Source organism: Phalaenopsis equestris, unplaced genomic scaffold (genome assembly GCF_001263595.1).
Source record: "Phalaenopsis equestris unplaced genomic scaffold, ASM126359v1 Scaffold232418, whole genome shotgun sequence".
NCBI classification, from domain to species: domain Eukaryota; kingdom Viridiplantae; phylum Streptophyta; class Magnoliopsida; order Asparagales; family Orchidaceae; genus Phalaenopsis; species Phalaenopsis equestris.
Window position 1 is genome coordinate 184,122 of NW_018250383.1, and position 10,739 is coordinate 194,860.

The following is a 10,739-nucleotide window of genomic DNA, read 5'->3' on the forward strand; positions in this document are numbered from 1 at the left end:
TATATATATTAACTTTTAAATTATTATCATTCTCTTTTTTTTTCACAATTTGTTAAATATTACAATTTTATTAAAATAATTTACAACGATTCCCGTCCCTCTAAATAATTAAAATTGATTTTCATGATTCATAGCGAAGGGTCCGGCGTGCTCCTCCATATCTTAAATAAAATCTCTTTTAATAAAACCCCGCTTAACCCCACGACGATGTGACAGAAATGGCCGCTCTTCTTCTACGAATACTCCTGCCCAATCCCTTCCCTTCTAAGTCTAATTCTCAACTTTAAAAGTTCCAATGAAAAGTCTCGAATGCTCAGCTCCCTCTCCAGCTTAATTCGATGACGCAGATAACCTCTGATTCCTTCCACGCTGCAGGCACGCATTTTTCATGGGTTGCATCGATCCATGGATCAACTCTCAAACATCCAGCTCTCTTCTCCCTACACTCTTGTCGACGTTGTTGTCATCGGTTTCTTCAAGTACTCCAGAAATTTCAAAGCAGCCTCACTCGAATCATAAAAAATGATGGAGAAACCGTCCTCGAGCTGTACGTCGAATGCAAGCATGCATTAACCATATTTCTTTTACCGGGACTGTTTATAAATAAATGAAATTTTTGTCTCTATAGTATTATGCTATTTATAATAAAATTAGTCTTGGTTGCACATTTCATTCATGACAACAGATATAATGAAAACTGACATCTCACTAAACATTGAGTAACACAATAATTAAAGTTAAAAGTAAAACTATTAAAATAAAAAGTAATATTATCATAATTATTTTTAAAATGTTGACGATTAATATCACAAGATTATCCTTCCTCAATCAAAACTCTCCATACATGATCATTTTTTGCTGCTGAACTATCGAGATGATCTGCTCATCTGAAGAAGTCATATTTCTCTGCTATATTCCTTAGACATATATAAAATTATTTTTCATAGCTATGTTGTTGTCATGAAGTAAGCGAAAAAAAAACTACATTTCATAGTAGTGATACAATAACTTTGAGACACCATAAGTCCTCGATCTTATCTTTCCTGAAAGTTTACAACCACAAAGAACAAACCATTACATGAAACATTAATAATGATGAATAATATAAATACTTAATTAAAGTTTTATAAAGTTGTGGGGCCTCGAAGTAAAAAGTATAAGCTAACAAATAATCTGTCACTACAATAAGATAGTAGACTAATTCACCTAAAAATAACATATTTTTAGTGCATATTTTATAAGTCTTTTATGTACATTTTTTAATGATATTGATGTACATTTTTAATGATATTGTACTTTAAAGGAATGCATTTTGCACGTTTTTAGTTTCAGATATATGAAATAAACATTTAGGGAAAATGAGGGGAAAATGAAGCAAAATTGAAGATATTTGTGTAGCGTCATAGTGCCACAGATGAGCGAGAAGGGTGCTATAGCGCCCCAGACTGGTGCTATAGCATCAGTAACTACTTTTCTAGAATAGAAATTTTATTTGACTGAATTTTGGAGGGATGTTTGAAGCAACCTTTGGTTATTTTATGTTTTCTATTTAATGAGAATGATTTAACAGAATTTAGAGGTCTTTAGAGTCTTAAAACTTCAATTGGGCAGCAATAGTAAATTAGGTTTTTAATATTTTGTTAAAGTGTAAGTGTGAGTGTTTTTTAGTGTGTAGAAGTTTGGAGATTCTTTAGAGGAAACTCCAAAAGTTTACTTGGGGAGAAGACCTAAGGTACTTTGTATTTGTGTTTAAGTTTTTTGTTCTAAAACTTGGATTTCAATGCAAATATTTTATTTTTGTTTAATCTCCACAAATTCTGAGTAGTTTCCTTTTTTTGTGCTTGCATGTGGGACTTAATCTTGTAAGATGAGAATAATTTAAGGATTTCTTTTTCACTCTTAAAAATTTTGATGGTAATTTCACCGAATCTTCTTTTACTTTACAAACTGGCCACTTGTGAGGTTAAAATCCATTGAGAAACATAATGATCTAGGAGGGCTATTCTAGGAGGGCTATGATTTGCTATGATTTCACCCAACTAGTGGATACCATACGTCATTCTAGGCAGAGCTATTGTGCACCTAATAGAGAGTGCAAATAAATAGGGAGATAAGTTATGTTGGGCGTAGAGTTGGTTAGATTTAGAGTGACAGACTAGATTCTTATCAATTTGGCTTAAGGTTTAGGACCCTGACGCTGGAATTTGGCCATCATGGTGGCATAGGCTAGGGGCATCTAGAGGTGAGAGGTTAGATAGCACTGATGTGGAATCGAAATGTTAAGGAATCGGCCTTAAGTTAGCTAATGTTCTTTGCGAGCACCGGGAGGGGATAAAAAATAAGGCATGCTTCTATTTGTTACATTGCCTCAATTTTGTCTTAAATCATTTTAGTCCTACATAAATTAAAATCACTTTGCAATGGGAAAGGTTTTCCATAATATCTAAACTCGTTTTTATATTTTTTGAAGCAATTACATTTTGTTGTTACTTTCTTTTTAACTCTTTTAGTAGTAATTTTTTAGTAAGCATATCATTTTAAATCTTTTATCTTCTTAATTTGCAATTTAAATATAATTTTTGTAAGTGAATGGATGACATGCATTCATTGTCTCAAATGAATTCTAACCTGTGAACCATCCACACTCTAGAGCTATAGGGTTTGTTCCTATAGCTTCATCTAAGTGAGACAAACACATCTATAGGGTTAGATGGACATAGATTGTTCATTTCTTTCACAAAAGACTAAACTGACGCAAGGTTAGGGATTTTTGAGCTATACCTTTATCCAAGTGAGGCCTTGATTGGATTGGTTGAGAAGCTTTGGCTTGACACCACGAACCTCCTCCAAGTTTTGATTTGCTCTATAGATGGTTTTAGGTATGACCTAGACCAAATGGTGAATCAAGTTTGGTCTAACACTAGGTTCATGGCCATGGGAGAGGGGAATTTTTTATCAGAGAAGTGGTTTTGAGGTATTGGGAAGCTTTTGGAACAATCAATTTAAATTTTTGGAGAAATTGATGAAATGGCTGAATATGTCCTAGTATTGGCCCCAAAATTAAGGCTTTGTGGTGGTGATAATGGTTGAGAATGGTGGGGAAGAGCTTCATATTAGTTTAGGAAGGGTATAGAGCAATTTTGTTAGGGTGCCAAGGTTTGTGCACTTATCCATTTTGGTCATGGAGGTGGTCATTTTATAAGCTTGATCAAGGGGTAGAGGTAGAGCTCCAATTGATTAGTCAAAGGTCACTTACGTGGAGAGAGGGAATAAGTAAGTGTCCAATGATAATTAACCAGATTTAATGGGTGAAATTTTGGGTTTTGGCCATGGTGGTGGCTCTCGGGTCAGGGTTTTTCAGTCACCATGACAGCCTCGCAGTCCATGGGAGGTCACCATCCTATTAAGGGAGGTCAGGGGTAGAGAGTTGTGAAGTCAATTATGTCCAATCATGGGTATAAGTGTTTGATCAAATTGGAAATAGGTTTAGGCTAGGTTTGGGGTTGACTTGGGCTAGGCTCATGGAAATGGGTTTGGGTGACTTCCCATTGTGGCTAGGGCTATTGAAGGTCAGGTGGATCAATGTGGTCAAGCCCCCATCTAAGAGATTAGGGCTTAATAATGGTTTCAAATGAATCATGGATGGGGCTAAACATCATGTTAGAAATCATTGAATCACCCCCACTATTTGCCATTCCAGGTATAGTGGACTTTTCATAGCTCATATGACTCACATGTGGCTTGGAGGAGGCCTCATGGCTTGCAAGTGGCTTGAGCATTTTCATGAGGTGGGACTATAGGATTTTGGATAAATTATGAGGTTCTGTCATGAATCCAAATGTGGGAGAGTTTAAAAATGCATGGCATGTTGTATTGTTTGGTTTTGATTAAATGGATGGAGAGGAAGTCATGTCATGGAGTGCACTTTGATTTTAAAAGGAATGGTGGAGTGTGTGATGAACTTGGGTTTGAAATTGGTATGGTTTGGATGAAGATTTAAATCCACCATTGGTTTGATGAATTTTAATAATTGTAATGATGAAATTTGGGACATGAATTTGGTGAAATTGGATTTGCTATATGTGCTCATTTTTGATGGATTTTGGTTTTAGGCTGGACTTGGGTTGGTTTAAATTTCAATTTGAATTGTTTTTTAATTGGGTTTGAATTTTGTTAGAATTGGGTGGTTTTGAAGTGAATTCGGTAGAAATTGGGGGCAATTCAATAATTTTGGTGAAAATTGGGTAATTTTGATATTTTAGGTAATTTGGGGATTTTTGAGGGGTTTGGCAAATTTTGGTGAATTTTAGATTTAGAATATCCTTGGCATGAATTTAGATTTGAATTTCGGTAATTTTGAGTGAATTTAGTAATTTTAGAAATTTTGGAAACTTTTACGAATTTAGACTAGTGTTTGTTTCTTTACGTTATGTTTTTTTTTATTATTGTTATAGTTATTTGTGATGAATAGTCTGAGTTGTAATAATGAAAACGTAAATCATTATGCTATTTGTATCTGTAGTGTGCATGTTGCAAAAATTTAATCATTCTTTTAATTGTTTTTTATTTTCTAATGGTTCGAGTTGGACTTTGCGTCCCCACTCCAATTTTTTCTGATGCTCTTCGATACAAACTGACTCAAATATGATACCAATTTGCACCAATTTGCATTCGCAAGCATTCTAAACAAAATCTTCTATTAAAGTTGCACGACTATATCCAAGACTATATCCAACGCAAATATGATGTTAACATGTTTAGCATCAGATTTTCCCCTTATTAGCGTTGGATTAATCTAATCCTAATTGAAATAAATCGTGTAGTGCAAAATATAGTGGCTCGCTCACGTTGAATTTTTTTTTTTAAGCCAAATGAGGACCGTCAAAATTGCTTTTTAATTATAACCAAAGATGTAATATGATAACCCTTTCACCAAGATAACCAAGAGCTTACGAACGTAGAAAGCTCGAGAAGGCATAAAAATATATCTACGCCCTTCACTTTGAAAAATCAATCTTCCCACTTGATGAAATTATTTTTTCATAATTTATTTGTAAAAAAGTTTACTACCGAAGAATTTGAAATGCTGGAACCAATTCTCAACCATATTTACATTTCTAACACCTAAAAATTAATTTTTACATACATACCATCTTACCTATCCATTGAAATGTGTACATCACATTTTAAAAGTTAAAATGATGGTATTCCTGATGTGATATAAACGGCAGTGTGATGCAAATGTAAAAATTAAAATTTAGGTCTTAAGAGATATGTAAATACACATGAATTGGTTGGTTTGTTTGTAAATGCCCATCTTTTTTAATGATAAGGTCAGAAATCTCTTAGCTTATGGCATTAAATTTTTCTGTAGCATAACGATTATAAAAAGTATATATAGAAATTATTGAAGATAAAATAAGTGACAGATGGCAATATAATATCAGCAATGACGACTCATATATTGCCTGACTTGCCCGTGCTTCAATGGACCTTCTACATTCCCAATGCGTTCTTAGTTTTAGCCTCCAAGAAATTTTACATGCCACTATCTAATATATGACCTTAAATGGTCTTTAAACTTTTTTTTCTCATTCACTGAGGGGAAATTCGGAATTATTTTTATTTTACTTTATTATATTTTATTTATATTTTATTTAAAATGAAATATGTTTAATACATTAAAAGTTTAGCTATGCAGCTTCATGATGATCATAATCAAAAGTGGCTCGAAATGCATTTTTTTTATTTTACATGCGGTCTTTGATCAGGATCATCAAAATACATCTTTTTATTTTATTTATTATCAGAGTGGGGCCCGCTCTAATTTTTTCACGATCCTGATCTAACACAGCACGTAAAATTTACGTGCGGTGTCCGCGTAATAAATTTTCCTCGAATCGGATAAAAAATTCTCTGTCTATATTTGTCCAATAAATTCTTTCAATTACATCAAAAAATCACAATTATTATGATCATTTTGTGACATATTCCTTTGCTGCACAAGACCCAAATTCGTACACAAAAAATACGTTACATCTTGTTTTTATTGAAGCATTTTTGTTGCACAGTACCTATTTGGCTCTTCATATATTGCATGCAGTATTAGCCGAATTAGGCATTGAATGGAACGTGTTAAGAATCGAGCCGGTTCGATTGGCCCGATTAGTTTCATGAACGGGTTCGATTCAGGATCAAAATCTCTACTGCAAAGATCCGATTAAAATTGGAACCGTCAATTTTAATAATTATCAATTTTAGCTTTCTGATTTTGATCATAATTAAAATAAACAATATATTAAAAGATAAGAAAATGATTAAAATATCTTATCCCAAACTTTTAATTTAAATTGTACTGGAAATATCTAAACATTTTAAATTTAAATGGTTTAAATTGAATTACTATGAATATTACTATTACATCATAATCAAATCATTTAATTTAAGTTAAAATAGTTTTAATATTTATTACTTAATTCAATTTAGCTTTCGATTTAAACCTAATGAAACATTTGGATCTTGAACTTCTTCCAGTTCAATGTTTGATAAATGGTTTTTTTTTTTTAATTTTTTGTTTATTTTTTTATAGAACCGCAAAGAGAATTTTATTATTTCAAAATAAAGAGTCCTAAGTTCGGGTAGGAGGATCCTCACTATACTGAAAATACAAGAAATGCAAACGAAAACCTAGGGGATCCACCCTCGGAGGTCCAGCTCATGCAAAAGAATTTCATGACACTAAAAAGAACCACACTGAACCACCAAAAAAGCAAGGAGCACCATCAGGAACATACAAAATGCTAAGACAAAACGTAAGAACAACCAGCAGGAAACTGCAAGAAGCTAAGACAAAGCAGAAACAATTAATCAAAGAATTACTAGAAGAAGGCAGAAGCCAAAGTAAATAAATGATAAAAGATAATGAAGAAAATACAACAGAAAGATGAAGAACATAAGGTAAGTAAAGGCAAACTTGAAACCAACCTGGTGAATCACAGCAAGCAAAGGAAGAACACAAAGTAATGGCCAAAAAAGTTAAACACAACTGCCATCGTCGAGACCACAAAGAAGGCTAAAGAGTTCACAAATACTGAAAGCAAAGAGCAACTCCACAATAAACAAATGCACCACTTACAACACCCCAGGTTAACTAAAGCAACAAAATAAACCACAACAATTAAAAGCTAGGTCGGCAGCTATAACCATCACCATAGAGCTGACAAACCAACACAGTGTTAAAAAGCAAAAAATAGTAAAAGGATGCTAGATATAGCTAGCACAATAGAAGACATAGATGTTACCTTGCAAATAAAAAGAATTCAAATCATAAATTAAAGATTAAGCATAAAAAAATGTTACAACAAGGATAAGCATCAGTAAGGGAACATAAGAGACACTAAAATAAACATGCTCCAACCAAGAGACGTCAAAATAAACCCTCAACTGAAGCAAACATGAAAAACAAGATGTACCCAAAGTAAAATAGAACAACCTAGGAACACAACATGAAAATTTAACAAGATCTAAGATTAGGAAGATCAATTTTGTCTAAGAAAATCATGCCTTTGAGGTTCTTGTATAGGTCAGCATAGAAAAATGTTCGAAAATTTTGAAGGAACCCTAAGTTAGTAAAAAAAAAATCAACATAAGAATTATCTTTGCTGAAGATGCGCGACAACTTCCAATTGATGGAATTCAATGGATAGTGAATCTCATGCAATTGTCTTACCAGAAAAAAAATGCCACCTTTACCCAAACCCCAATTAATGAAAGCCACTTCAACCTATTTCACTTTACAAAGCCTTTTCCAAAACTGAGGAGTCAGCGCTTCTAAACAAGACTAAAAAAGGATGAATGTTAAGATATTATTTTTTGTTTAGGAACTTAGCCCATAAACTAAAACCCATCTAAAATGAAGACCAAAGCTTAATGGAGAAACAATGACCAAAATCTAAAAAATACTCACCTAAGTCCACCTTCTTCAACTGGACATCACATTTTATTCCAAGAGGACCAAAGGAAGGAAGGCTTAGTACTATTAGAGCTCAAGAAAAATTTATTAATAATACACTCCAATTTAAGTCACGTAGTGGCAATAGGATTTAGAGAGCACAACATGCTTTTGATTAAAGTAAATCGACCAACCATAGAAATCACATGAAAGCCCCAACTATCCAATCTCTTCTGCACTCCAATAAAAATATCTTCAAATAAATTTGAGTGTTTCTTGCCTTTGAAAATGGGCACCCCAAGATAGTTGATGGGGAGGGATTTAGTGGAAACATTAAGGATATTAGTGATTTTATTAACTTGTGATGAGCTCTCACCTCTCCCTAAATCAAAACAAATTTTATTATGACTGAAATGAAGACCACTTAAACTTTCAAAGTTATTTAACACTCTTTTAATGAGTTTGAGAGACACGATATAGCCATTCGAAAAATGACAAAGTCATCGACAAACGACAAATAAGATACTATCATATCACAATTGGTTCTAAAATTGTAAATGTTGCAATTCACATCGAGAGAGTTAAGGGACCTTGAGTGATATTCAACAAAAAAAAAAGAAGAGATTGGGTGATAAAGGTTCACCTTGTCTTACACCTTTAATAGAGTTAAAAAATCCATAAGACTTACAATTAAAGAGGATACAAAACTAAAAATTATTCATAGAGTTAGTTATAAGGGATATAAACTTGTACCTAAAACCAAACATGCTCAAGACCTAATAAATGAAATCCCAACTTGTACTATAATAAGCTTTAGAGATATCCAACTTGAGAATCAAATTATGCCCATGAGATTTCCGATGCAAATTGTGGATAAGCTCTTGGGCAAGAAAGATATTATTCACACTGCCACGACCTTTAACATACCCCGTTCGATTTTCAGAAATAATAATGGGGAGGATACTTCCAAGGAACTTAGATAATAATTTATAAAATAATTTATTAATGAAATTGCATATGGTAATAGGAAGAAAGTCCTCCCATCTAAGCTGATTACTAGTTTTATGAATTAACATTGTAGAAGAGCTAGTAAAATACTTGAGATACGGATGGCCTTGAAGAAAAGAAAATACATCAATACAAATACCAATTTTAGCCTTACTTCATGCTTTTTTGGAAAAGGACAATATTGAAACCATCCAAACCCAGAATAGATTCCAAACTCATAGACTGCATCACCGCCAAAATTTCCTCCATATTAGGGCATTTACTAAGATAGCAATTTTGATCCTTATTAATAGAACTAGGAAGCATGTGATGCATGACTTGCTTCAAATTTGAAGAAGTTGTTTTGAAGAGAGTAGAGAAGTAGTTATTAGCTGAATTAGCTATAATACATTTATGCAGTTTTTTTTTTTTATTGACAATTGAATGAAAGTATTTAGTGTTCTTATCCTCTTCTTACAAAAATTTAATCCCCACTTTTTGTTTTTAGAAGATCTCTTCCATGTGTTGAAGTTGGGAAAGATTGAGCTTATCCTCATCTAAATCCAAGCTCGAAATAGAGCCAGGATCATTATCGTTAAGATTAATGAGTAGAGATTTAGTAACACGAAAATTGACAAACATATTTTTGAAAAGAATTCCATTCCATGAATTTAAAAATTGCATCAAGGCGCTTCAATTTAGATCATAATCTCAGAAAATCACCAATATCGTTAGAAGAAATTAGCAAAGCATTCCAATTCTTTGTAATAAGATCATGGAACTTCAAAATGTGAAACCACGTATTTTGGAAATGAAAGCAACGTGGATTGGAGGAATGCGAATGACTTAACAGAAGAATTATGCATTCGTTCTAGTTATTATATATTTGTTGATATTGCTTGTGCAAGCGCTCTATGTGAATTTGCGTGTCGTGTTGCATGTGAATTGTGTCAGTCCTAAAGTTCCTTTTTAAACTGTTTCATATTTGCGGATCCCATCTGCTGTACTTAAATTTGATGTGTCAGATTTGTATTTATTTTAATCAATACATATTAGGAATTAATTGAAACCAAATCGAACACTTCAAACCGGGCAAAAATGCAAAAGAAGATAAATATAAAAATAAATGCACATTAATGATACAAGAATTATGTACAACTTCACTCAATCAATTGTGCAACATAAAGTCACTGCTGAAAATTTTATTATGATTTTGCTACAAGGAATTGCAAATCTGATTCTTCTGCCATATCATGTAGTTAACTCTCTTTTTTATAAGAAAATGAACTTGTTAAGAATATAGTAATAATACTTTCATAAAAATTTATCTAATCAAATATTAATCTTGATGTAATATTTTAATTAGCAACTCCACAATGGAATTTAGAATCATCTAAATCTTGATTTCAGAAAATTATAGTCTAGCTAAACATTTTAATGAGACACTCGAAACCACTGATAAAATTATAAGCTAACTCTAAATAATCCCAAATCAAAGCATCTTAAGTGTATTGAAAACTTCATCATATTAGTTGATGAACTAAAGCATCTACAAATCATGTGTCCTTATAATCAAAATGACCATCTTGAAAAGAAAAAAAAAAAAAAAAGGATAAGCTTCAAATTTTTGCCTGGATCAAATTTTTTAATTAAGAAGAGATCACTAATTATATGTTATAACAAATGAATTAAGATTGTAATTCTTCAAAACAAAATCATAGTGCAATTTGCAAAAATGCCAACAAATTGTAACTATAGATTAAGTTAGATTATAAATTAATTTTATTGATTATATATATAT